Here is a 27,457-nt window from a genome sequence, read left to right as displayed (position 1 = left end):
GACGTGAAAGGGTACCAGTCTTGTCGGGGATTGGGAACCCTTCGCGAGAATGTCCAAAGTTTCAGTGGGATTTCCAAAATGTTGAGAGGAACTCGAAACATGTCAACCTCGGTTTTGAGAATCTCTCCCGGAGTTTGAGAGATTTGGACGTGAAAGGGTACCAGTCTTGTCGGGGATTGGGAACCCTTCGCGAGAATGTCCAAAGTTTCAGCGGGATTTCCAAAATGTTGAGAGGAACTCGAAACATGTCAACCTTGGTTTTGAGAATCTCTCCCGGAGTTTGAGAGATTTGGACGTGAAAGGGTACCAGTCTTGTCGGGGATTGGGAACCCTTCGCAAGAATGTCCAAAGTTTCAGCGGGATTTCCAAAATGTTGAGAGGAACTCGAATCATGTCAACCTCGGTTTTGAGAATCTCTCCCGGAGTTTGAGAGATTTGGACGTGAAAGGGTACCAGTCTTGTCGGGGATTGGGAACCCTTCGCGAGAATGTCCAAAGTTTCAGCGGGATTTCCAAAATGTTGAGAGGAACTCGAAACATGTCAACCTCGGTTTTGAGAATCTCTCCCGGAGTTTGAGAGATTTGGACGTGAAAGGGTACCAGTCTTGTCGGGGATTGGGAACCCTTCGCGAGAATGTCCAAAGTTTCAGCGGGATTTCCAAAATGTTGAGAGGAACTCGAAACATGTCAACCTTGGTTTTGAGAATCTCTCCCGGAGTTTGAGAGATTTGGACGTGAAAGGGTACCAGTCTTGTCGGGGATTGGGAACCCTTCGCGAGAATGTCCAAAGTTTCAGCGGGATTTCCAAAATGTTGAGAGGAACTCGAAACATGTCAACCTTGGTTTTGAGAATCTCTCCCGGAGTTTGAGAGATTTGGACGTGAAAGGGTACCAGTCTTGTCGGGGATTGGGAACCCTTCGCGAGAATGTCCAAAGTTTCAGCGGGATTTCCAAAATGTTGAGAGGAACTCGTAACATGTCAACCTCGGTTTTGAGAATCTCTCCCGGAGTTTGAGAGATTTGGACGTGAAAGGGTACCAGTCTTGTCGGGGATTGGGAACCCTTCGTGAGAATGTCCAAAGTTTCAGCGGGATTTCCAAAATGTTGAGAGGAACTCGAAACATGTCAACCTTGGTTTTGAGAATCTCTCCCGGAGTTTGAGAGATTTGGACGTGAAAGGGTACCAGTCTTGTCGGGGATTGGGAACCCTTCGCGAGAATGTCCAAAGTTTCAGCGGGATTTCCAAAATGTTGAGAGGAACTCGAATCATGTCAACCTCGGTTTTGAGAATCTCTCCCGGAGTTTGAGAGATTTGGACGTGAAAGGGTACCAGTCTTGTCGGGGATTGGGAACCCTTCGCGAGAATGTCCAAAGTTTCAGCGGGATTTCCAAAATGTTGAGAGGAACTCGAAACATGTCAACCTCGGTTTTGAGAATCTCTCCCGGAGTTTGAGAGATTTGGACGTGAAAGGGTACCAGTCTTGTCGGGGATTGGGAACCCTTCGCGAGAATGTGCAAAGTTTCAGCGGGATTTCCAAAATGTTGAGAGGAACTCGAAACATGTCAACCTTGGTTTTGAGAATCTCTCCCGGAGTTTGAGAGATTTGGACGTGAAAGGGTACCAGTCTTGTCGGGGATTGGGAACCCTTCGCGAGAATGTCCAAAGTTTCAGCGGGATTTCCAAAATGTTGAGAGGAACTCGAAACATGTCAACCTTGGTTTTGAGAATCTCTCCCGGAGTTTGAGAGATTTGGACGTGAAAGGGTACCAGTCTTGTCGGGGATTGGGAACCCTTCGCGAGAATGTCCAAAGTTTCAGCGGGATTTCCAAAATGTTGAGAGGAACTCGTAACATGTCAACCTCGGTTTTGAGAATCTCTCCCGGAGTTTGAGAGATTTGGACGTGAAAGGGTACCAGTCTTGTCGGGGATTGGGAACCCTTCGTGAGAATGTCCAAAGTTTCAGCGGGATTTCCAAAATGTTGAGAGGAACTCGAATCATGTCAACCCTGGTTTTGAGAATCTCTCCCGGAGTTTGAGAGATTTGGACGTGAAAGGGTACCAGTCTTGTGGGGGATTGGGAACCCTTCGCGAGAATGTCCAAAGTTTCAGCGGGATTTCCAAAATGTTGAGAGGAACTCGAAACATGTCAACCTCGGTTTTGAGAATCTCTCCCGGAGTTTGAGAGATTTGGACGTGAAAGGGTACCAGTCTTGTCGGGGATTGGGAACCCTTCGCGAGAATGTCCAAAGTTTCAGCGGGATTTCCAAAATGTTGAGAGGAACTCGAAACATGTCAACCTTGGTTTTGAGAATCTCTCCCGGAGTTTGAGAGATTTGGACGTGAAAGGGTACCAGTCTTGTCGGGGATTGGGAACCCTTCGCAAGAATGTCCAAAGTTTCAGCGGGATTTCCAAAATGTTGAGAGGAACTCGAAACATGTCAACCTTGGTTTTGAGAATCTCTCCCGGAGTTTGAGAGATTTGGACGTGAAAGAGTACCAGTCTTGTCGGGGATTGGGAACCCTTCGCGAGAATGTCCAAAGTTTCAGCGGGATTTCCAAAATGTTAAGAGGAACACGAAACATGTCAACCTTGGTTTTGAGAATCTCTCCCGGAGTTTGAGAGATTTGGACGTGAAAGGGTACCAGTCTTGTCGGGGATTGGGAACCCTTCGCAAGAATGTCCAAAGTTTCAGCGGGATTTCCAAAATGTTGAGAGGAACTCGAAACATGTCAACCTCGGTTTTGAGAATCTCTCCCGGAGTTTGAGAGATTTGGACGTGACAGGGTACCAGTCTTGTCGGGGATTGGGAACCCTTCGCGAGAATGTCCAAAGTTTCAGCGGGATTTCCAAAATGTTGAGAGGAACTCGAAACATGTCAACCTTGGTTTTGAGAATCTCTCCCGGAGTTTGAGAGATTTGGACGTGAAAGGGTACCAGTCTTGTCGGGGATTGGGAACCCCTCGCAAGAATGTCCAAATTTTCAGCGGGATTTCCAAAATGTTGACAGGAACTCGAAACATGTCAACCTTGGTTTTGAGAATCTCTCCCGGAGTTTGAGAGATTTGGACGTGAAAGGGTACCAGTCTTGTCGGGGATTGGGAACCCTTCGCGAGAATGTCCAAAGTTTCAGCGGGATTTCCAAAATGTTGAGAGGAACTCGAAACATGTCAACCTTGGTTTTGAGAATCTCTCCCGGAGTTTGAGAGATTTGGACGTGAAAGGGTACCAGTCTTGTCGGGGATTGGGAACCCTTCGCAAGAATGTCCAAATTTTCAGCGGGATTTCCAAAATGTTGAGAGGAACTCGAAACATGTCAACCTTGGTTTTGAGAATCTCTCCCGGAGTTTGAGAGATTTGGACGTGAAAGAGTACCAGTCTTGTCGGGGATTGGGAACCCTTCGCGAGAATGTCCAAAGTTTCAGCGGGATTTCCAAAATGTTGAGAGGAACACGAAACATGTCAACCTTGGTTTTGAGAATCTCTCCCGGAGTTTGAGAGATTTGGACGTGAAAGGGTACCAGTCTTGTCGGGGATTGGGAACCCTTCGCGAGAATGTCCAAAGTTTCAGCGGGATTTCCAAAATGTTGAGAGGAACTCGAAACATGTCAACCTTGGTTTTGAGAATCTCTCCCGGAGTTTGAGAGATTTGGACGTGAAAGGGTACCAGTCTTGTCGGGGATTGGGAACCCTTCGCAAGAATGTCCAAAGTTTCAGCGGGATTTCCAAAATGTTGACAGGAACTCGAAACATGTCAACCTCGGTTTTGAGAATCTCTCCCGGAGTTTGAGAGATTTGGACGTGAAAGGGTACCAGTCTTGTCGGGGATTGGGAACCCTTCGCGAGAATGTCCAAAGTTTCAGCGGGATTTCCAAAATGTTGAGAGGAACTCGAAACATGTCAACCTCGGTTTTGAGAATCTCTCCCGGAGTTTGAGAGATTTGGACGTGAAAGGGTACCAGTCTTGTCGGGGATTGGGAACCCTTCGCGAGAATGTGCAAAGTTTCAGCGGGATTTCCAAAATGTTGAGAGGAACTCGAAACATGTCAACCTCGGTTTTGAGAATCTCGCCCGGAGTTTGAGAGATTTGGACGTGAAAGAGTACCAGTCTTGTCGGGGATTGGGAACCCTTCGCGAGAATGTCCAAAGTTTCAGCGGGATTTCCAAAATGTTGAGAGGACCACGAAACATGTCAACCTTGGTTTTGAGAATCTCTCCCGGAGTTTGAGAGATTTGGACGTGAAAGGGTACCAGTCTTGTCGGGGACTGGGAACCCTTCGCGAGAATGTCCAAAGTTTCAGCGGGATTTCCAAAATGTTGACAGGAACTCGAAACATGTCAACCTCGGTTTTGAGAATCTCTCCCGGAGTTTGAGAGATTTGGACGTGAAAGGGTACCAGTCTTGTCGGGGATTGGGAACCCTTCGCGAGAATGTCCAAAGTTTCAGCGGGATTTCCAAAATGTTGAGAGGAACTCGAAACATGTCAACCTCGGTTTTGAGAATCTCTCCCGGAGTTTGAGAGATTTGGACGTGAAAGAGTACCAGTCTTGTCGGGGATTGGGAACCCTTCGCCAGAATGTCCAAAGTTTCAGCGGGATTTCCAAAATGTTGAGAGGAACACGAAACATGTCAACCTTGGTTTTGAGAATCTCTCCCGGAGTTTGAGAGATTTGGACGTGAAAGGGTACCAGTCTTGTCGGGGATTGGGAACCCTTCGCGAGAATGTCCAAAGTTTCAGCGGGATTTCCAAAATGTTGAGAGGAACTCGAAACATGTCAACCTTGGTTTTGAGAATCTCTCCCGGAGTTTGAGAGATTTGGACGTGTAAGGGTACCAGTCTTGTCGGGGATTGGGAACCCTTCGCCAGAATGTCCAAAGTTTCAGCGGGATTTCCAAAATGTTGAGAGGAACTCGAAACATGTCAACCTCGGTTTTGAGAATCTCTCCCGGAGTTTGAGAGATTTGGACGTGAAAGGGTACCAGTCTTGTCGGGGATTGAGAACCCTTCGCGAGAATGTCCAAAGTTTCAGCGGGATTTCCAAAATGTTGAGAGGAACTCGAAACATGTCAACCTTGGTTTTGAGAATCTCTCCCGGAGTTTGAGAGATTTGGACGTGAAAGGGTACCAGTCTTGTCGGGGATTGGGAACCCTTCGCGAGAATGTCCAAAGTTTCAGCGGGATTTCCAAAATGTTGAGAGGAACTCGAATCATGTCAACCTTGGTTTTGAGAATCTCTCCCGGAGTTTGAGAGATTTGGACGTGAAAGGGTACCAGTCTTGTCGGGGATTGGGAACCCTTCGCGAGAATGTCCAATGTTTCAGCGGGATTTCCAAAATGTTGAGAGGAACTCGAATCATGTCAACCTTGGTTTTGAGAATCTCTCCCGGAGTTTGAGAGATTTGGACGTGAAAGAGTACCAGTCTTGTCGGGGATTGGGAACCCTTCGTGAGAATGTCCAAAGTTTCAGCGGGATTTCCAAAATGTTGAGAGGAACACGAAACATGTCAACCTTGGTTTTGAGAATCTCTCCCGGAGTTTGAGAGATTTGGACGTGAAAGGGTACCAGTCTTGTCGGGGATTGGGAACCCTTCGCGAGAATGTCCAAAGTTTCAGCGGGATTTCCAAAATGTTGAGAGGAACTCGAAACATGTCAACCTTGGTTTTGAGAATCTCTCCCGGAGTTTGAGAGATTTGGACGTGAAAGGGTACCAGTCTTGTCGGGGATTGGGAACCCTTCGCGAGAATGTCCAAAGTTTCAGCGGGATTTCCAAAATGTTGAGAGGAACTCGAATCATGTCAACCTTGGTTTTGAGAATCTCTCCCGGAGTTTGAGAGATTTGGACGTGAAAGGGTACCAGTCTTGTCGGGGATTGGGAACCCTTCGCGAGAATGTGCAAAGTTTCAGCGGGATTTCCAAAATGTTGAGAGGAACTCGAAACATGTTAACCTCGGTTTTGAGAATCTCTCCCGGAGTTTGAGAGATTTGGACGTGAAAGGGTACCAGTCTTGTCGGGGATTGGGAACCCTTCGCGAGAATGTGCAAAGTTTCAGCGGGATTTCCAAAATGTTGAGAGGAACTCGAAACATGTCAACCTCGGTTTTGAGAATCTCTCCCGGAGTTTGAGAGATTTGGACGTGAAAGGGTACCAGTCTTGTCGGGGATTGGGAACCCTTCGCGAGAATGTCCAAAGTTTCAGCGGGATTTCCAAAATGTTGAGAGGAACTCGAAACATGTGAACCTTGGTTTTGAGAATCTCTCCCGGAGTTTGAGAGATTTGGACGTGAAAGGGTACCAGTCTTGTCGGGGATTGGGAACCCTTCGCGAGAATGTCCAAAGTTTCAGCGGGATTTCCAAAATGTTGAAAGGAACTCGAAACATGTGAACCTTGGTTTTGAGAATCTCTCCCGGAGTTTGAGAGATTTGGACGTGAAAGGGTACCAGTCTTGTCGGGGATTGGGAACCCTTCGCGAGAATGTGCAAAGTTTCAGCGGGATTTCCAAAATGTTGACAGGAACTCGAAACATGTCAACCTCGGTTTTGAGAATCTCTCCCGGAGTTTGAGAGATTTGGACGTGAAAGGGTACCAGTCTTGTCGGGGATTGGGAACCCTTCGCGAGAATGTCCAAAGTTTCAGCGGGATTTCCAAAATGTCGAGAGGAACTCGAAACATGTCAACCTCGGTTTTGAGAATCTCTCCCGGAGTTTGAGAGATTTGGACGTGAAAGGGTACCAGTCTTGTCGGGGATTGGGAACCCTTCGCGAGAATGTCCAAAGTTTCAGCGGGATTTCCAAAATGTTGAGAGGAACTCGAAACATGTCAACCTTGGTTTTGAGAATCTCTCCCGGAGTTTGAGAGATTTGGACGTGAAAGGGTACCAGTCTTGTCGGGGATTGGGAACCCTTCGCGAGAATGTCCAAAGTTTCAGCGGGATTTCCAAAATGTTGAGAGGAACTCGAATCATGTCAACCTTGGTTTTGAGAATCTCTCCCGGAGTTTGAGAGATTTGGACGTGAAAGGGTACAAGTCTTGTCGGGGATTGGGAACCCTTCACCACAATGTCCAAAGTTTCAGCGGGATTTCCAAAATGTTGAAAGGAACTCGAAACATGTGAACCTTGGTTTTGAGAATCTCTCCCGGAGTTTGAGAGATTTGGACGTGAAAGGGTACCAGTCTTGTCGGGGATTGGGAACCCTTCGCGAGAATGTGCAAAGTTTCAGCGGGATTTCCAAAATGTTGAGAGGAACTCGAAACATGTCAACCTCGGTTTTGAGAATCTCTCCCGGAGTTTGAGAGATTTGGACGTGAAAGAGTACCAGTCTTGTCGGGGATTGGGAACCCTTCGCGAGAATGTGCAAAGTTTCAGCGGGATTTCCAAAATGTTGAGAGGAACACGAAACATGTCAACCTTGGTTTTGAGAATCTCTCCCGGAGTTTGAGAGATTTGGACGTGAAAGGGTACCAGTCTTGTCGGGGATTGGGAACCCTTCGCCAGAATGTCCAAAGTTTCAGCGGGATTTCCAAAATGTTGAGAGGAACTCGAAACATGTCAACCTTGGTTTTGAGAATCTCTCCCGGAGTTTGAGAGATTTGGACGTGAAAGGGTACCAGTCTTGTCGGGGATTGGGAACCCTTCGCGAGAATGTCCAAAGTTTCAGCGGGATTTCCAAAATGTTGACAGGAACTCGAAACATGTCAACCTCGGTTTTGAGAATCTCTCCCGGAGTTTGAGAGATTTGGACGTGAAAGGGTACCAGTCTTGTCGGGGATTGGGAACCCTTTGCGAGAATGTGCAAAGTTTCAGCGGGATTTCCAAAATGTTGAGAGGAACTCGAAACATGTCAACCTCGGTTTTGAGAATCTCTCCCGGAGTTTGAGAGATTTGGACGTGAAAGGGTACCAGTCTTGTCGGGGATTGGGAACCCTTCGCCAGAATGTCCAAAGTTTCAGCGGGATTTCCAAAATGTTGAGAGGAACACGAAACATGTCAACCTTGGTTTTGAGAATCTCTCCCAGAGTTTGAGAGATTTGGACGTGAAAGGGTACCAGTCTTGTCGGGGATTGGGAACCCTTCGCAAGAATGTCCAAAGTTTCAGCGGGATTTCCAAAATGTTGAGAGGAACTCGAAACATGTCAACCTCGGTTTTGAGAATCTCTCCCGGAGTTTGAGAGATTTGGACGTGAAAGAGTACCAGTCTTGTCGGGGATTGGGAACCCTTCGCGAGAATGTCCAAAGTTTCAGCGGGATTTCCAAAATGTTGAGAGGAACACGAAACATGTCAACCTTGGTTTTGAGAATCTCTCCCGGAGTTTGAGAGATTTGGACGTGAAAGGGTACCAGTCTTGTCGGGGATTGGGAACCCTTCGCGAGAATGTCCAAAGTTTCAGCGGGATTTCCAAAATGTTGAGAGGAACTCGAAACATGTCAACCTTGGTTTTGAGAATCTCTCCCGGAGTTTGAGAGATTTGGACGTGAAAGGGTACCAGTCTTGTCAGGGATTGGGAACCCTTTGCGAGAATGTGCAAAGTTTCAGCGGGATTTCCAAAATGTTGAGAGGAACTCGAAACATGTCAACCTCGGTTTTGAGAATCTCTCCCGGAGCTTGAGAGATTTGGACGTGAAAGAGTACCAGTCTTGTCGGGGATTGGGAACCCTTCGCGAGAATGTCCAAAGTTTCAGCGGGATTTCCAAAATGTTGAGAGAAACACGAAACATGTCAACCTTGGTTTTGAGAATCTCTCCCGGAGTTTGAGAGATTTGGACGTGAAAGGGTACCAGTCTTGTTCGGGGATTGGGAACCCTTCGCCAGAATGTCCAAAGTTTCAGCGGGATTTCCAAAATGTTGAGAGGAACTCGAAACATGTCAACCTTGGTTTTGAGAATCTTTCCCGGAGTTTGAGAGATTTGGACGTGAAAGGGTACCAGTCTTGTCGGGGATTGGGAACCCTTCGCGAGAATGTCCAAAGTTTCAGCGGGATTTCCAAAATGTTGAGAGGAACTCGAAACATGTCAACCTTGGTTTTGAGAATCTCTCCCGGAGTTTGAGAGATTTGGACGTGAAAGGGTACCAGTCTTGTCGGGGATTGGGAACCCTTCGCCAGAATGTCCAAAGTTTCAGCGGGATTTCCAAAATGTTGAGAGGAACTCGAAACATGTCAACCTCGGTTTTGAGAATCTCTCCCGGAGTTTGAGAGATTTGGACGTGAAAGAGTACCAGTCTTGTCGGGGATTGGGAACCCTTCGCGAGAATGTCCAAAGTTTCAGCGGGATTTCCAAAATGTTGAGAGGAACACGAGACATGTCAACCTTGGTTTTGAGAATCTCTCCCGGAGTTTGAGAGATTTGGACGTGAAAGGGTACCAGTCTTGTCGGGGATTGGGAACCCTTCGCCAGAATGTCCAAAGTTTCAGCGGGATTTCCAAAATGTTGAGAGGAACTCGAAACATGTCAACCTTGGTTTTGAGAATCTCTCCCGGAGTTTGAGAGATTTGGACGTGAAAGGGTACCAGTCTTGTCGGGGATTGGGAACCCTTCGCCAGAATGTCCAAAGTTTCAGCGGGATTTCCAAAATGTTGAGAGGAACTCGAAACATGTGAACCTTGGTTTTGAGAATCTCTCCCGGAGTTTGAGAGATTTGGACGTGAAAGGGTACCAGTCTTGTCGGGGATTGGGAACCCTTCGCCAGAATGTCCAAAGTTTCAGCGGGATTTCCAAAATGTTGAGAGGAACTCGAAACATGTCAACCTTGGTTTTGAGAATCTCTCCCGGAGTTTGAGAGATTTGGACGTGAAAGGGTACCAGTCTTGTCGGGGATTGGGAACCCTTCGCGAGAATGTCCAAAGTTTCAGCGGGATTTCCAAAATGTTGAGAGGAACTCGAATCATGTCAACCTTGGTTTTGAGAATCTCTCCCGGAGTTTGAGAGATTTGGACGTGAAAGGGTACCAGTCTTGTCGGGGATTGGGAACCCTTCGCGAGAATGTCCAAAGTTTCAGCGGGATTTCCAAAATGTTGAGAGGAACTCGAATCATGTCAACCTTGGTTTTGAGAATCTCTCCCGGAGTTTGAGAGATTTGGACGTGAAAGGGTACCAGTCTTGTCGGGGATTGGGAACCCTTCGCGAGAATGTCCAAAGTTTCAGCGGGATTTCCAAAATGTTGAGAGGAACTCGAAACATGTCAACCTTGGTTTTGAGAATCTCTCCCGGAGTTTGAGAGATTTGGACGTGAAAGGGTACCAGTCTTGTCGGGGATTGGGAACCCTTCGCGAGAATGTGCAAAGTTTCAGCGGGATTTCCAAAATGTTGAGAGGAACTCGAAACATGTCAACCTCGGTTTTGAGAATCTCTCCCGGAGTTTGAGAGATTTGGACGTGAAAGGGTACCAGTCTTGTCGGGGATTGGGAACCCTTCGCGAGAATGTCCAAAGTTTCAGCGGGATTTCCAAAATGTTGAGAGGAACTCGAAACATGTCAACCTCGGTTTTGAGAATCTCTCCCGGAGTTTGAGAGATTTGGACGTGAAAGAGTACCAGTCTTGTCGGGGATTGGGAACCCTTCGCGAGAATGTCCAAAGTTTCAGCGGGATTTCCAAAATGTTGAGAGGAACACGAAGCATGTCAACCTTGGTTTTGAGAATCTCTCCCGGAGTTTGAGAGATTTGGACGTGAAAGGGTACCAGTCTTGTCGGGGATTGGGAACCCTTCACCACAATGTCCAAAGTTTCAGCGGGATTTCCAAAATGTTGAAAGGAACTCGAAACATGTGAACCTTGGTTTTGAGAATCTCTCCCGGAGTTTGAGAGATTTGGACGTGAAAGGGTACCAGTCTTGTCGGGGATTGGGAACCCTTCGCCAGAATGTCCAAAGTTTCAGCGGGATTTCCAAAATGTTGAGAGGAACTCGAAACATGTCAACCTCGGTTTTGAGAATCTCTCCCGGAGTTTGAGAGATTTGGACGTGAAAGGGTACCAGTCTTGTCGGGGATTGGGAACCCTTCGCCAGAATGTCCAAAGTTTCAGCGGGATTTCCAACATGTTGAGAGGAACTCGAATCATGTCAACCTTGGTTTTGAGAATCTCTCCCGGAGTTTGAGAGATTTGGACGTGAAAGGGTACCAGTCTTGTCGGGGATTGGGAACCCTTCGCGAGAATGTCCAAAGTTTCAGCGGGATTTCCAAAATGTTGAGAGGAACTCGAATCATGTCAACCTTGGTTTTGAGAATCTCTCCCGGAGTTTGAGAGATTTGGACGTGAAAGGGTACCAGTCTTGTCGGGGATTGGGAACCCTTCGCCAGAATGTCCAAAGTTTCAGCGGGATTTCCAAAATGTTGAGAGGAACTCGAATCATGTCAACCTTGGTTTTGAGAATCTCTCCCGGAGTTTGAGAGATTTGGACGTGAAAGGGTACCAGTCTTGTCGGGGATTGGGAACCCTTCGCCAGAATGTCCAAAGTTTCAGCGGGATTTCCAAAATGTTGAGAGGAACTCGAAACATGTCAACCTTGGTTTTGAGAATCTCTCCCGGAGTTTGAGAGATTTGGACGTGAAAGGGTACCAGTCTTGTCGGGGATTGGGAACCCTTCGCGAGAATGTCCAAAGTTTCAGCGGGATTTCCAAAATGTTGAGAGGAACTCGAAACATGTCAACCTCGGTTTTGAGAATCTCTCCCGGAGTTTGAGAGATTTGGACGTGAAAGGGTACCAGTCTTGTCGGGGATTGGGAACCCTTCGCGAGAATGTGCAAAGTTTCAGCGGGATTTCCAAAATGTTGAGAGGAACTCGAAACATGTCAACCTCGGTTTTGAGAATCTCTCCCGGAGTTTGAGAGATTTGGACGTGAAAGAGTACCAGTCTTGTCGGGGATTGGGAACCCTTCGCGAGAATGTGCAAAGTTTCAGCGGGATTTCCAAAATGTTGAGAGGAACACGAAACATGTCAACCTTGGTTTTGAGAATCTCTCCCGGAGTTTGAGAGATTTGGACGTGAAAGGGTACCAGTCTTGTCGGGGATTGGGAACCCTTCGCCAGAATGTCCAAAGTTTCAGCGGGATTTCCAAAATGTTGAGAGGAACTCGAAACATGTCAACCTTGGTTTTGAGAATCTCTCCCGGAGTTTGAGAGATTTGGACGTGAAAGGGTACCAGTCTTGTCGGGGATTGGGAACCCTTCGCGAGAATGTCCAAAGTTTCAGCGGGATTTCCAAAATGTTGACAGGAACTCGAAACATGTCAACCTCGGTTTTGAGAATCTCTCCCGGAGTTTGAGAGATTTGGACGTGAAAGGGTACCAGTCTTGTCGGGGATTGGGAACCCTTTGCGAGAATGTGCAAAGTTTCAGCGGGATTTCCAAAATGTTGAGAGGAACTCGAAACATGTCAACCTCGGTTTTGAGAATCTCTCCCGGAGTTTGAGAGATTTGGACGTGAAAGGGTACCAGTCTTGTCGGGGATTGGGAACCCTTCGCCAGAATGTCCAAAGTTTCAGCGGGATTTCCAAAATGTTGAGAGGAACACGAAACATGTCAACCTTGGTTTTGAGAATCTCTCCCAGAGTTTGAGAGATTTGGACGTGAAAGGGTACCAGTCTTGTCGGGGATTGGGAACCCTTCGCAAGAATGTCCAAAGTTTCAGCGGGATTTCCAAAATGTTGAGAGGAACTCGAAACATGTCAACCTCGGTTTTGAGAATCTCTCCCGGAGTTTGAGAGATTTGGACGTGAAAGAGTACCAGTCTTGTCGGGGATTGGGAACCCTTCGCGAGAATGTCCAAAGTTTCAGCGGGATTTCCAAAATGTTGAGAGGAACACGAAACATGTCAACCTTGGTTTTGAGAATCTCTCCCGGAGTTTGAGAGATTTGGACGTGAAAGGGTACCAGTCTTGTCGGGGATTGGGAACCCTTCGCGAGAATGTCCAAAGTTTCAGCGGGATTTCCAAAATGTTGAGAGGAACTCGAAACATGTCAACCTTGGTTTTGAGAATCTCTCCCGGAGTTTGAGAGATTTGGACGTGAAAGGGTACCAGTCTTGTCAGGGATTGGGAACCCTTTGCGAGAATGTGCAAAGTTTCAGCGGGATTTCCAAAATGTTGAGAGGAACTCGAAACATGTCAACCTCGGTTTTGAGAATCTCTCCCGGAGTTTGAGAGATTTGGACGTGAAAGAGTACCAGTCTTGTCGGGGATTGGGAACCCTTCGCGAGAATGTCCAAAGTTTCAGCGGGATTTCCAAAATGTTGAGAGAAACACGAAACATGTCAACCTTGGTTTTGAGAATCTCTCCCGGAGTTTGAGAGATTTGGACGTGAAAGGGTACCAGTCTTGTTCGGGGATTGGGAACCCTTCGCCAGAATGTCCAAAGTTTCAGCGGGATTTCCAAAATGTTGAGAGGAACTCGAAACATGTCAACCTTGGTTTTGAGAATCTTTCCCGGAGTTTGAGAGATTTGGACGTGAAAGGGTACCAGTCTTGTCGGGGATTGGGAACCCTTCGCGAGAATGTCCAAAGTTTCAGCGGGATTTCCAAAATGTTGAGAGGAACTCGAAACATGTCAACCTTGGTTTTGAGAATCTCTCCCGGAGTTTGAGAGATTTGGACGTGAAAGGGTACCAGTCTTGTCGGGGATTGGGAACCCTTCGCCAGAATGTCCAAAGTTTCAGCGGGATTTCCAAAATGTTGAGAGGAACTCGAAACATGTCAACCTCGGTTTTGAGAATCTCTCCCGGAGTTTGAGAGATTTGGACGTGAAAGAGTACCAGTCTTGTCGGGGATTGGGAACCCTTCGCGAGAATGTCCAAAGTTTCAGCGGGATTTCCAAAATGTTGAGAGGAACACGAGACATGTCAACCTTGGTTTTGAGAATCTCTCCCGGAGTTTGAGAGATTTGGACGTGAAAGGGTACCAGTCTTGTCGGGGATTGGGAACCCTTCGCCAGAATGTCCAAAGTTTCAGCGGGATTTCCAAAATGTTGAGAGGAACTCGAAACATGTCAACCTTGGTTTTGAGAATCTCTCCCGGAGTTTGAGAGATTTGGACGTGAAAGGGTACCAGTCTTGTCGGGGATTGGGAACCCTTCGCCAGAATGTCCAAAGTTTCAGCGGGATTTCCAAAATGTTGAGAGGAACTCGAAACATGTGAACCTTGGTTTTGAGAATCTCTCCCGGAGTTTGAGAGATTTGGACGTGAAAGGGTACCAGTCTTGTCGGGGATTGGGAACCCTTCGCCAGAATGTCCAAAGTTTCAGCGGGATTTCCAAAATGTTGAGAGGAACTCGAAACATGTCAACCTCGGTTTTGAGAATCTCTCCCGGAGTTTGAGAGATTTGGACGTGAAAGGGTACCAGTCTTGTCGGGGATTGGGAACCCTTCGCGAGAATGTCCAAAGTTTCAGCGGGATTTCCAAAATGTTGAGAGGAACTCGAAACATGTCAACCTCGGTTTTGAGAATCTCTCCCGGAGTTTGAGAGATTTGGACGTGAAAGAGTACCAGTCTTGTCGGGGATTGGGAACCCTTCGCGAGAATGTCCAAAGTTTCAGCGGGATTTCCAAAATGTTGAGAGGAACACGAAGCATGTCAACCTTGGTTTTGAGAATCTCTCCCGGAGTTTGAGAGATTTGGACGTGAAAGGGTACCAGTCTTGTCGGGGATTGGGAACCCTTCACCACAATGTCCAAAGTTTCAGCGGGATTTCCAAAATGTTGAAAGGAACTCGAAACATGTGAACCTTGGTTTTGAGAATCTCTCCCGGAGTTTGAGAGATTTGGACGTGAAAGGGTACCAGTCTTGTCGGGGATTGGGAACCCTTCGCCAGAATGTCCAAAGTTTCAGCGGGATTTCCAAAATGTTGAGAGGAACTCGAAACATGTCAACCTCGGTTTTGAGAATCTCTCCCGGAGTTTGAGAGATTTGGACGTGAAAGGGTACCAGTCTTGTCGGGGATTGGGAACCCTTCGCGAGAATGTCCAAAGTTTCAGCGGGATTTCCAAAATGTTGAGAGGAACTCGAATCATGTCAACCTTGGTTTTGAGAATCTCTCCCGGAGTTTGAGAGATTTGGACGTGAAAGGGTACCAGTCTTGTCGGGGATTGGGAACCCTTCGCGAGAATGTCCAAAGTTTCAGCGGGATTTCCAAAATGTTGAGAGGAACTCGAATCATGTCAACCTTGGTTTTGAGAATCTCTCCCGGAGTTTGAGAGATTTGGACGTGAAAGGGTACCAGTCTTGTCGGGGATTGGGAACCCTTCGCCAGAATGTCCAAAGTTTCAGCGGGATTTCCAAAATGTTGAGAGGAACTCGAATCATGTCAACCTTGGTTTTGAGAATCTCTCCCGGAGTTTGAGAGATTTGGACGTGAAAGGGTACCAGTCTTGTCGGGGATTGGGAACCCTTCGCCAGAATGTCCAAAGTTTCAGCGGGATTTCCAAAATGTTGAGAGGAACTCGAAACATGTCAACCTTGGTTTTGAGAATCTCTCCCGGAGTTTGAGAGATTTGGACGTGAAAGGGTACCAGTCTTGTCGGGGATTGGGAACCCTTCGCGAGAATGTCCAAAGTTTCAGCGGGATTTCCAAAATGTTGAGAGGAACTCGAAACATGTCAACCTCGGTTTTGAGAATCTCTCCCGGAGTTTGAGAGATTTGGACGTGAAAGGGTACCAGTCTTGTCGGGGATTGGGAACCCTTCGCGAGAATGTCCAAAGTTTCAGCGGGATTTCCAAAATGTTGAGAGGAACTCGAAACATGTCAACCTCGGTTTTGAGAATCTCTCCCGGAGTTTGAGAGATTTGGACGTGAAAGGGTACCAGTCTTGTCGGGGATTGGGAACCCTTCGCGAGAATGTCCAAAGTTTCAGCGGGATTTCCAAAATGTTGAGAGGAACTCGAAACATGTCAACCTTGGTTTTGAGAATCTCTCCCGGAGTTTGAGAGATTTGGACGTGAAAGGGTACCAGTCTTGTCGGGGATTGGGAACCCTTTGCGAGAATGTCCAAAGTTTCAGCGGGATTTCCAAAATGTTGAGAGGAACTCGAAACATGTCAACCTTGGTTTTGAGAATCTCTCCCGGAGTTTGAGAGATTTGGACGTGAAAGGGTACCAGTCTTGTCGGGGATTGGGAACCCTTCGCCAGAATGTCCAAAGTTTCAGCGGGATTTCCAAAATGTTGAGAGGAACTCGAAACATGTCAACCTGGGTTTTGAGAATCTCTCCCGGAGTTTGAGAGATTTGGACGTGAAAGGGTACCAGTCTTGTTGGGTATTGGGAACCCTTCGCCAGAATGTCCAAAGTTTCAGCGGGATTTCCAAAATGTTGAGAGGAACTCGAAACATGTCAACCTCGGTTTTGAGAATCTCTCCCGGAGTTTGAGAGATTTGGACGTGAAAGGGTACCAGTCTTGTCGGGGATTGGGAACCCTTCGCGAGAATGTCCAAAATTTCAGCGGGATTTCCAAAATGTTGAGAGAAACTCGAAACATGTCAACCTTGGTTTTGAGAATCTCTCCCGGAGTTTGAGAGATTTGGACGTGAAAGGGTACCAGTCTTGTTCGGGGATTGGGAACCCTTCGCCAGAATGTCCAAAGTTTCAGCGGGATTTCCAAAATGTTGAGAGGAACTCGAAACATGTCAACCTTGGTTTTGAGAATCTTTCCCGGAGTTTGAGAGATTTGGACGTGAAAGGGTACCAGTCTTGTCGGGGATTGGGAACCCTTCGCGAGAATGTCCAAAGTTTCAGCGGGATTTCCAAAATGTTGAGAGGAACTCGAAACATGTCAACCTCGGTTTTGAGAATCTCTCCCGGAGTTTGAGAGATTTGGACGTGAAAGGGTACCAGTCTTGTCGGGGATTGGGAACCCTTCGCCAGAATGTCCAAAGTTTCAGCGGGATTTCCAAAATGTTGAGAGGAACTCGAAACATGTCAACCTCGGTTTTGAGAATCTCTCCCGGAGTTTCAGAGATTTGGACGTGAAAGAGTACCAGTCTTGTCGGGGATTGGGAACCCTTCGCGAGAATGTCCAAAGTTTCAGCGGGATTTCCAAAATGTTGAGAGGAACACGAGACATGTCAACCTTGGTTTTGAGAATCTCTCCCGGAGTTTGAGAGATTTGGACGTGAAAGGGTACCAGTCTTGTCGGGGATTGGGAACCCTTCGCCAGAATGTCCAAAGTTTCAGCGGGATTTCCAAAATGTTGAGAGGAACTCGAAACATGTCAACCTTGGTTTTGAGAATCTCTCCCGGAGATTGAGAGATTTGGACGTGAAAGGGTACCAGTCTTGTCGGGGATTGGGAACCCTTCGCCAGAATGTCCAAAGTTTCAGCGGGATTTCCAAAATGTTGAGAGGAACTCGAAACATGTGAACCTTGGTTTTGAGAATCTCTCCCGGAGTTTGAGAGATTTGGACGTGAAAGGGTACCAGTCTTGTCGGGGATTGGGAACCCTTCGCCAGAATGTCCAAAGTTTCAGCGGGATTTCCAAAATGTTGAGAGGAACTCGAAACATGTCAACCTTGGTTTTGAGAATCTCTCCCGGAGTTTGAGAGATTTGGACGTGAAAGGGTACCAGTCTTGTCGGGGATTGGGAACCCTTCGCGAGAATGTCCAAAGTTTCAGCGGGATTTCCAAAATGTTGAGAGGAACTCGAAACATGTCAACCTTGGTTTTGAGAATCTCTCCCGGAGTTTGAGAGATTTGGACGTGAAAGGGTACCAGTCTTGTTGGGGATTGGGAACCCTTCGCGAGAATGTCCAAAGTTTCAGCGGGATTTCCAAAATGTTGAGAGGAACTCGAATCATGTCAACCTTGGTTTTGAGAATCTCTCCCGGAGTTTGAGAGATTTGGACGTGAAAGGGTACCAGTCTTGTCGGGGATTGGGAACCCTTCGCGAGAATGTCAAAAGTTTCAGCGGGATTTCCAAAATGTTGAGAGGAACTCGAATCATGTCAACCTTGGTTTTGAGAATCTCTCCCGGAGTTTGAGAGATTTGGACGTGAAAGGGTACCAGTCTTGTCGGGGATTGGGAACCCTTCGCGAGAATGTGCAAAGTTTCAGCGGGATTTCCAAAATGTTGAGAGGAACTCGAAACATGTCAACCTCGGTTTTGAGAATCTCTCCCGGAGTTTGAGAGATTTGGACGTGAAAGGGTACCAGTCTTGTCGGGGATTGGGAACCCTTCGCGAGAATGTCCAAAGTTTCAGCGGGATTTCCAAAATGTTGAGAGGAACTCGAAACATGTCAACCTCGGTTTTGAGAATCTCTCCCGGAGTTTGAGAGATTTGGACGTGAAAGAGTACCAGTCTTGTCGGGGATTGGGAACCCTTTGCGAGAATGTCCAAAGTTTCAGCGGGATTTCCAAAATGTTGAGAGGAACACGAAGCATGTCAACCTTGGTTTTGAGAATCTCTCCCGGAGTTTGAGAGATTTGGACGTGAAAGGGTACCAGTCTTGTCGGGGATTGGGAACCCTTCACCACAATGTCCAAAGTTTCAGCGGGATTTCCAAAATGTTGAAAGGAACTCGAAACATGTGAACCTTGGTTTTGAGAATCTCTCCCGGAGTTTGAGAGATTTGGACGTGAAAGGGTACCAGTCTTGTCGGGGATTGGGAACCCTTCGCCAGAATGTCCAAAGTTTCAGCGGGATTTCCAAAATGTTGAGAGGAACTCGAAACATGTCAACCTCGGTTTTGAGAATCTCTCCCGGAGTTTGAGAGATTTGGACGTGAAAGGGTACCAGTCTTGTCGGGGATTGGGAACCCTTCGCGAGAATGTCCAAAGTTTCAGCGGGATTTCCAAAATGTTGAGAGGAACTCGAATCATGTCAACCTTGGTTTTGAGAATCTCTCCCGGAGTTTGAGAGATTTGGACGTGAAAGGGTACCAGTCTTGTCGGGGATTGGGAACCCTTCGCGAGAATGTCCAAAGTTTCAGCGGGATTTCCAAAATGTTGAGAGGAACTCGAAACATGTCAACCTGGGTTTTGAGAATCTCTCCCGGAGTTTGAGAGATTTGGATGTGAAAGGGTACCAGTCTTGTTGGGTATTGGGAACCCTTCGCCAGAATGTCCAAAGTTTCAGCGGGATTTCCAAAATGTTGAGAGGAACTCGAAACATGTCAACCTCGGTTTTGAGAATCTCTCCCGGAGTTTGAGAGATTTGGACGTGAAAGGGTACCAGTCTTGTCGGGGATTGGGAACCCTTCGCGAGAATGTCCAAAGTTTCAGCGGGATTTCCAAAATGTTGAGAGGAACTCGAAACATGTCAACCTTGGTTTTGAGAATCTCTCCCGGAGTTTGAGAGATTTGGACGTGAAAGGGTACCAGTCTTGTTCGGGGATTGGGAACCCTTCGCCAGAATGTCCAAAGTTTCAGCGGGATTTCCAAAATGTTGAGAGGAACTCGAAACATGTCAACCTTGGTTTTGAGAATCTTTCCCGGAGTTTGAGAGATTTGGACGTGAAAGGGTACCAGTCTTGTCGGGGATTGGGAACCCTTCGCGAGAATGTCCAAAGTTTCAGCGGGATTTCCAAAATGTTGAGAGGAACTCGAAACATGTCAACCTCGGTTTTGAGAATCTCTCCCGGAGTTTGAGAGATTTGGACGTGAAAGGGTACCAGTCTTGTCGGGGATTGGGAACCCTTCGCCAGAATGTCCAAAGTTTCAGCGGGATTTCCAAAATGTTGAGAGGAACTCGAAACATGTCAACCTCGGTTTTGAGAATCTCTCCCGGAGTTTGAGAGATTTGGACGTGAAAGAGTACCAGTCTTGTCGGGGATTGGGAACCCTTCGCGAGAATGTCCAAAGTTTCAGCGGGATTTCCAAAATGTTGAGAGGAACACGAGACATGTCAACCTTGGTTTTGAGAATCTCTCCCGGAGTTTGAGAGATTTGGACGTGAAAGGGTACCAGTCTTGTCGGGGATTGGGAACCCTTCGCCAGAATGTCCAAAGTTTCAGCGGGATTTCCAAAATGTTGAGAGGAACTCGAAACATGTGAACCTTGGTTTTGAGAATCTCTCCCGGAGTTTGAGAGATTTGGACGTGAAAGGGTACCAGTCTTGTCGGGGATTGGGAACCCTTCGCCAGAATGTCCAAAGTTTCAGCGGGATTTCCAAAATGTTGAGAGGAACTCGAAACATGTCAACCTTGGTTTTGAGAATCTCTCCCGGAGTTTGAGAGATTTGGACGTGAAAGGGTACCAGTCTTGTCGGGGATTGGGAACCCTTCGCGAGAATGTCCAAAGTTTCAGCGGGATTTCCAAAATGTTGAGAGGAACTCGAAACATGTCAACCTTGGTTTTGAGAATCTCTCCCGGAGTTTGAGAGATTTGGACGTGAAAGGGTACCAGTCTTGTTGGGGATTGGGAACCCTTCGCGAGAATGTCCAAAGTTTCAGCGGGATTTCCAAAATGTTGAGAGGAACTCGAATCATGTCAACCTTGGTTTTGAGAATCTCTCCCGGAGTTTGAGAGATTTGGACGTGAAAGGGTACCAGTCTTGTCGGGGATTGGGAACCCTTCGCGAGAATGTCCAAAGTTTCAGCGGGATTTCCAAAATGTTGAGAGGAACTCGAATCATGTCAACCTTGGTTTTGAGAATCTCTCCCGGAGTTTGAGAGATTTGGACGTGAAAGGGTACCAGTCTTGTCGGGGATTGGGAACCCTTCGCGAGAATGTGCAAAGTTTCAGCGGGATTTCCAAAATGTTGAGAGGAACTCGAAACATGTCAACCTCGGTTTTGAGAATCTCTCCCGGAGTTTGAGAGATTTGGACGTGAAAGGGTACCAGTCTTGTCGGGGATTGGGAACCCTTCGCGAGAATGTCCAAAGTTTCAGCGGGATTTCCAAAATGTTGAGAGGAACTCGAAACATGTCAACCTCGGTTTTGAGAATCTCTCCCGGAGTTTGAGAGATTTGGACGTGAAAGAGTACCAGTCTTGTCGGGGATTGGGAACCCTTTGCGAGAATGTCCAAAGTTTCAGCGGGATTTCCAAAATGTTGAGAGGAACACGAAGCATGTCAACCTTGGTTTTGAGAATCTCTCCCGGAGTTTGAGAGATTTGGACGTGAAAGGGTACCAGTCTTGTCGGGGATTGGGAACCCTTCACCACAATGTCCAAAGTTTCAGCGGGATTTCCAAAATGTTGAAAGGAACTCGAAACATGTGAACCTTGGTTTTGAGAATCTCTCCCGGAGTTTGAGAGATTTGGACGTGAAAGGGTACCAGTCTTGTCGGGGATTGGGAACCCTTCGCCAGAATGTCCAAAGTTTCAGCGGGATTTCCAAAATGTTGAGAGGAACTCGAAACATGTCAACCTCGGTTTTGAGAATCTCTCCCGGAGTTTGAGAGATTTGGACGTGAAAGGGTACCAGTCTTGTCGGGGATTGGGAACCCTTCGCGAGAATGTCCAAAGTTTCAGCGGGATTTCCAAAATGTTGAGAGGAACTCGAATCATGTCAACCTTGGTTTTGAGAATCTCTCCCGGAGTTTGAGAGATTTGGACGTGAAAGGGTACCAGTCTTGTCGGGGATTGGGAACCCTTCGCGAGAATGTCCAAAGTTTCAGCGGGATTTCCAAAATGTTGAGAGGAACTCGAAACATGTCAACCTGGGTTTTGAGAATCTCTCCCGGAGTTTGAGAGATTTGGACGTGAAAGGGTACCAGTCTTGTTGGGTATTGGGAACCCTTCGCCAGAATGTCCAAAGTTTCAGCGGGATTTCCAAAATGTTGAGAGGAACTCGAAACATGTCAACCTCGGTTTTGAGAATCTCTCCCGGAGTTTGAGAGATTTGGACGTGAAAGGGTACCAGTCTTGTCGGGGATTGGGAACCCTTCGCGAGAATGTCCAAAGTTTCAGCGGGATTTCCAAAATGTTGAGAGGAACTCGAAACATGTCAACCTTGGTTTTGAGAATCTCTCCCGGAGTTTGAGAGATTTGGACGTGAAAGGGTACCAGTCTTGTTCGGGGATTGGGAACCCTTCGCCAGAATGTCCAAAGTTTCAGCGGGATTTCCAAAATGTTGAGAGGAACTCGAAACATGTCAACCTTGGTTTTGAGAATCTTTCCCGGAGTTTGAGAGATTTGGACGTGAAAGGGTACCAGTCTTGTCGGGGATTGGGAACCCTTCGCGAGAATGTCCAAAGTTTCAGCGGGATTTCCAAAATGTTGAGAGGAACTCGAAACATGTCAACCTCGGTTTTGAGAATCTCTCCCGGAGTTTGAGAGATTTGGACGTGAAAGGGTACCAGTCTTGTCGGGGATTGGGAACCCTTCGCGAGAATGTCCAAAGTTTCAGCGGGATTTCCAAAATGTTGAGAGGAACTCGAAACATGTCAACCTCGGTTTTGAGAATCTCTCCCGGAGTTTGAGAGATTTGGACGTGAAAGAGTACCAGTCTTGTCGGGGATTGGGAACCCTTCGCGAGAATGTCCAAAGTTTCAGCGGGATTTCCAAAATGTTGAGAGGAACACGAGACATGTCAACCTTGGTTTTGAGAATCTCTCCCGGAGTTTGAGAGATTTGGACGTGAAAGGGTACCAGTCTTGTCGGGGATTGGGAACCCTTCGCCAGAATGTCCAAAGTTTCAGCGGGATTTCCAAAATGTTGAGAGGAACTCGAAACATGTCAACCTTGGTTTTGAGAATCTCTCCCGGAGTTTGAGAGATTTGGACGTGAAAGGGTACCAGTCTTGTCGGGGATTGGGAACCCTTCGCCAGAATGTCCAAAGTTTCAGCGGGATTTCCAAAATGTTGAGAGGAACTCGAAACATGTCAACCTTGGTTTTGAGAATCTCTCCCGGAGTTTGAGAGATTTGGACGTGAAAGGGTACCAGTCTTGTCGGGGATTGGGAACCCTTCGCGAGAATGTCCAAAGTTTCAGCGGGATTTCCAAAATCTTGAGAGGAACTCGAATCATGTCAACCTTGGTTTTGAGAATCTCTCCCGGAGTTTGAGAGATTTGGACGTGAAAGGGTACCAGTCTTGTCGGGGATTGGGAACCCTTCGCCAGAATGTCCAAAGTTTCAGCGGGATTTCCAAAATGTTGAGAGGAACTCGAATCATGTCAACCTTGGTTTTGAGAATCTCTCCCGGAGTTTGAGAGATTTGGACGTGAAAGGGTACCAGTCTTGTCGGGGATTGGGAACCCTTCGCCAGAATGTCCAAAGTTTCAGCGGGATTTCCAAAATGTTGAGAGGAACTCGAAACATGTCAACCTTGGTTTTGAGAATCTCTCCCGGAGTTTGAGAGATTTGGACGTGAAAGGGTACCAGTCTTGTCGGGGATTGGGAACCCTTCGCGAGAATGTCCAAAGTTTCAGCGGGATTTCCAAAATGTTGAGAGGAACTCGAAACATGTCAACCTCGGTTTTGAGAATCTCTCCCGGAGTTTGAGAGATTTGGACGTGAAAGGGTACCAGTCTTGTCGGGGATTGGGAACCCTTCGCGAGAATGTCCAAAGTTTCAGCGGGATTTCCAAAATGTTGAGAGGAACTCGAAACATGTCAACCTCGGTTTTGAGAATCTCTCCCGGAGTTTGAGAGATTTGGACGTGAAAGGGTACCAGTCTTGTCGGGGATTGGGAACCCTTCGCGAGAATGTCCAAAGTTTCAGCGGGATTTCCAAAATGTTGAGAGGAACTCGAAACATGTCAACCTTGGTTTTGAGAATCTCTCCCGGAGTTTGAGAGATTTGGACGTGAAAGGGTACCAGTCTTGTCGGGGATTGGGAACCCTTTGCGAGAATGTCCAAAGTTTCAGCGGGATTTCCAAAATGTTGAGAGGAACTCGAAACATGTCAACCTTGGTTTTGAGAATCTCTCCCGGAGTTTGAGAGATTTGGACGTGAAAGGGTACCAGTCTTGTCGGGGATTGGGAACCCTTCGCCAGAATGTCCAAAGTTTCAGCGGGATTTCCAAAATGTTGAGAGGAACTCGAAACATGTCAACCTGGGTTTTGAGAATCTCTCCCGGAGTTTGAGAGATTTGGACGTGAAAGGGTACCAGTCTTGTCGGGGATTGGGAACCCTTCGCGAGAATGTCCAAAGTTTCAGCGGGATTTCCAAAATGTTGAGAGGAACTCGAAACATGTCAACCTCGGTTTTGAGAATCTCTCCCGGAGTTTGAGAGATTTGGACGTGAAAGGGTACCAGTCTTGTCGGGGATTGGGAACCCTTCGCGAGAATGTCCAAAGTTTCAGCGGGATTTCCAAAATGTTGAGAGGAACTCGAAACATGTCAACCTTGGTTTTGAGAATCTCTCCCGGAGTTTGAGAGATTTGGACGTGAAAGGGTACCAGTCTTGTCGGGGATTGGGAACCCTTCGCCAGAATGTCCAAAGTTTCAGCGGGATTTCCAAAATGTTGAGAGGAACTCGAAACATGTCAACCTTGGTTTTGAGAATCTCTCCCGGAGTTTGAGAGATTTGGACGTGAAAGGGTACCAGTCTTGTCGGGGATTGGGAACCCTTCGCGAGAATGTCCAAAGTTTCAGCGGGATTTCCAAAATGTTGAGAGGAACTCGAAACATGTCAACCTTGGTTTTGAGAATCTCTCCCGGAGTTTGAGAGATTTGGACGTGAAAGGGTACCAGTCTTGTCGGGGATTGGGAACCCTTCGCCAGAATGTCCAAAGTTTCAGCGGGATTTCCAAAATGTTGAGAGGAACTCGAAACATGTCAACCTTGGTTTTGAGAATCTCTCCCGGAGTTTGAGAGATTTGGACGTGAAAGGGTACCAGTCTTGTCGGGGATTGGGAACCCTTCGCCAGAATGTCCAAAGTTTCAGCGGGATTTCCAAAATGTTGAGAGGAACTCGAAACATGTCAACCTTGGTTTTAAAAATCTCTCCCGGAGTTTGAGAGATTTGGACGTGAAAGGGTACCAGTCTTGTCGGGGATTGGGAACCCTTCGCGAGAATGTCCAAAGTTTCAGCGGGATTTCCAAAATGTTTAGAGGAACTCGAATCATGTCAACCTTGGCTTTGAGAATCTCTCCCGGAGTTTGAGAGATTTGGACGTGAAAGGGTACCAGTCTTGTCGGGGATTGGGAACCCTTCGCGAGAATGTCCAAAGTTTCAGCGGGATTTCCAAAATGTTGACAGGAACTCGAAACATGTCAACCTCGGTTTTGAGAATCTCTCCCGGAGTTTGAGAGATTTGGACGTGAAAGGGTACCAGTCTTGTCGGGGATTGGGAACCCTTCGCGAGAATGTCCAAAGTTTCAGCGGGATTTCCAAAATGTTGAGAGGAACTCGAAACATGTCAACCTCGGTTTTGAGAATCTCTCCCGGAGTTTGAGAGATTTGGACGTGAAAGAGTACCAGTCTTGTCGGGGATTGGGAACCCTTCGCGAGAATGTCCAAAGTTTCAGCGGGATTTCCAAAATGTTGAGAGGAACACGAAACATGTCAACCTTGGTTTTGAGAATCTCTCCCGGAGTTTGAGAGATTTGGACGTGAAAGGGTACCAGTCTTGTCGGGGATTGGGAACCCTTCACCACAATGTCCAAAGTTTCAGCGGGATTTCCAAAATGTTGAAAGGAACTCGAAACATGTGAACCTTGGTTTTGAGAATCTCTCCCGGAGTTTGAGAGATTTGGACGTGAAAGGGTACCAGTCTTGTCGGGGATTGGGAACCCTTCGCGAGAATGTCCAAAGTTTCAGCGGGATTTCCAAAATGTTGACAGGAACTCGAAACATGTCAACCTTGGTTTTGAGAATCTCTCCTGGAGTTTGAGAGATTTGGACGTGAAAGAGTACCAGTCTTGTCGGGGATTGGGAACCCTTCGCGAGAATGTCCAAAGTTTCAGCGGGATTTCCAAAATGTTGAGAGGAACTCGAAACATGTCAACCTCGGTTTTGAGAATCTCTCCCGGAGTTTGAGAGATTTGGACGTGAAAGGGTACCAGTCTTGTCGGGGATTGGGAACCCTTCGCGAGAATGTCCAAAGTTTCAGCGGGATTTCCAAAATGTTGAGAGGAACTCGAAACATGTCAACCTCGGTTTTGAGAATCTCTCCCGGAGTTTGAGAGATTTGGACGTGAAAGGGTACCAGTCTTGTCGGGGATTGGGAACCCTTCGCGAGAATGTCCAAAGTTTCAGCGGGATTTCCAAAATGTTGAGAGGAACTCGAAACATGTCAACCTTGGTTTTGAGAATCTCTCCCGGAGTTTGAGAGATTTGGACGTGAAAGGGTACCAGTCTTGTCGGGGATTGGGAACCCTTCGCGAGAATGTCCAAAGTTTCAGCGGGATTTCCAAAATGTTGACAGGAACTCGAAACATGTCAACCTTGGTTTTGAGAATCTCTCCCGGAGTTTGAGAGATTTGGACGTGAAAGGGTACCAGTCTTGTCGGGGATTGGGAACCCTTCGCGAGAATGTCCAAAGTTTCAGCGGGATTTCCAAAATGTTGAGAGGAACTCGAAACATGTCAACCTCGGTTTTGAGAATCTCTCCCGGAGTTTGAGAGATTTGGACGTGAAAGGGTACCAGTCTTGTCGGGGATTGGGAACCCTTCGCGAGAATGTCCAAAGTTTCAGCGGGATTTCCAAAATGTTGAGAGGAACTCGAAACATGTCAACCTCGCTTTTGAGAATCTCTCCCGGAGTTTGAGAGATTTGGATGTGAAAGGGTACCAGTCTTGTCGGGGATTGGGAACCCTTCGCGAGAATGTCCAAAGTTTCAGCGGGATTTCCAAAATGTTGACAGGAACTCGAAACATGTCAACCTTGGTTTTGAGAATCTCTCCCGGAGTTTGAGAGATCTGGACGTGAAAGGGTACCAGTCTTGTCGGGGATTGGGAACCCTTCGCCAGAATGTCCAAAGTTTCAGCGGGATTTCCAAAATGTTGAGAGGAACTCGAAACATGTCAACCTTGGTTTTGAGAATCTCTCCCGGAGTTTGAGAGATTTGGACGTGAAAGGGTACCAGTCTTGTCGGGGATTGGGAACCCTTCGCCAGAATGTCCAAAGTTTCAGCGGGATTTCCAAAATGTTGAGAGGAACTCGAAACATGTCAACCTTGGTTTTGAGAATCTCTCCCGGAGTTTGAGAGATTTGGACGTGAAAGGGTACCAGTCTTGTCGGGGATTGGGAACCCTTCGCCAGAATGTCCAAAGTTTCAGCGGGATTTCCAAAATGTTGAGAGGAACTCGAAACATGTCAACCTTGGTTTTAAAAATCTCTCCCGGAGTTTGAGAGATTTGGACGTGAAAGGGTACCAGTCTTGTCGGGGATTGGGAACCCTTCGCGAGAATGTCCAAAGTTTCAGCGGGATTTCCAAAATGTTGAGAGGAACTCGAATCATGTCAACCTTGGTTTTGAGAATCTCTCCCGGAGTTTGAGAGATTTGGACGTGAAAGGGTACCAGTCTTGTCGGGGATTGGGAACCCTTCGCGAGAATGTCCAAAGTTTCAGCGGGATTTCCAAAATGTTGAGAGGAACTCGAATCATGTCAACCTTGGTTTTGAGAATCTCTCCCGGAGTTTGAGAGATTTGGACG

The sequence above is a fragment of the Streptopelia decaocto genome (genome assembly GCF_964273445.1).
Source record: "Streptopelia decaocto genome assembly, contig: HAP1_SCAFFOLD_30, whole genome shotgun sequence".
NCBI classification, from domain to species: Eukaryota; Metazoa; Chordata; class Aves; order Columbiformes; family Columbidae; genus Streptopelia; species Streptopelia decaocto.
Note: the sequence above shows the minus strand (reverse complement) of the source record.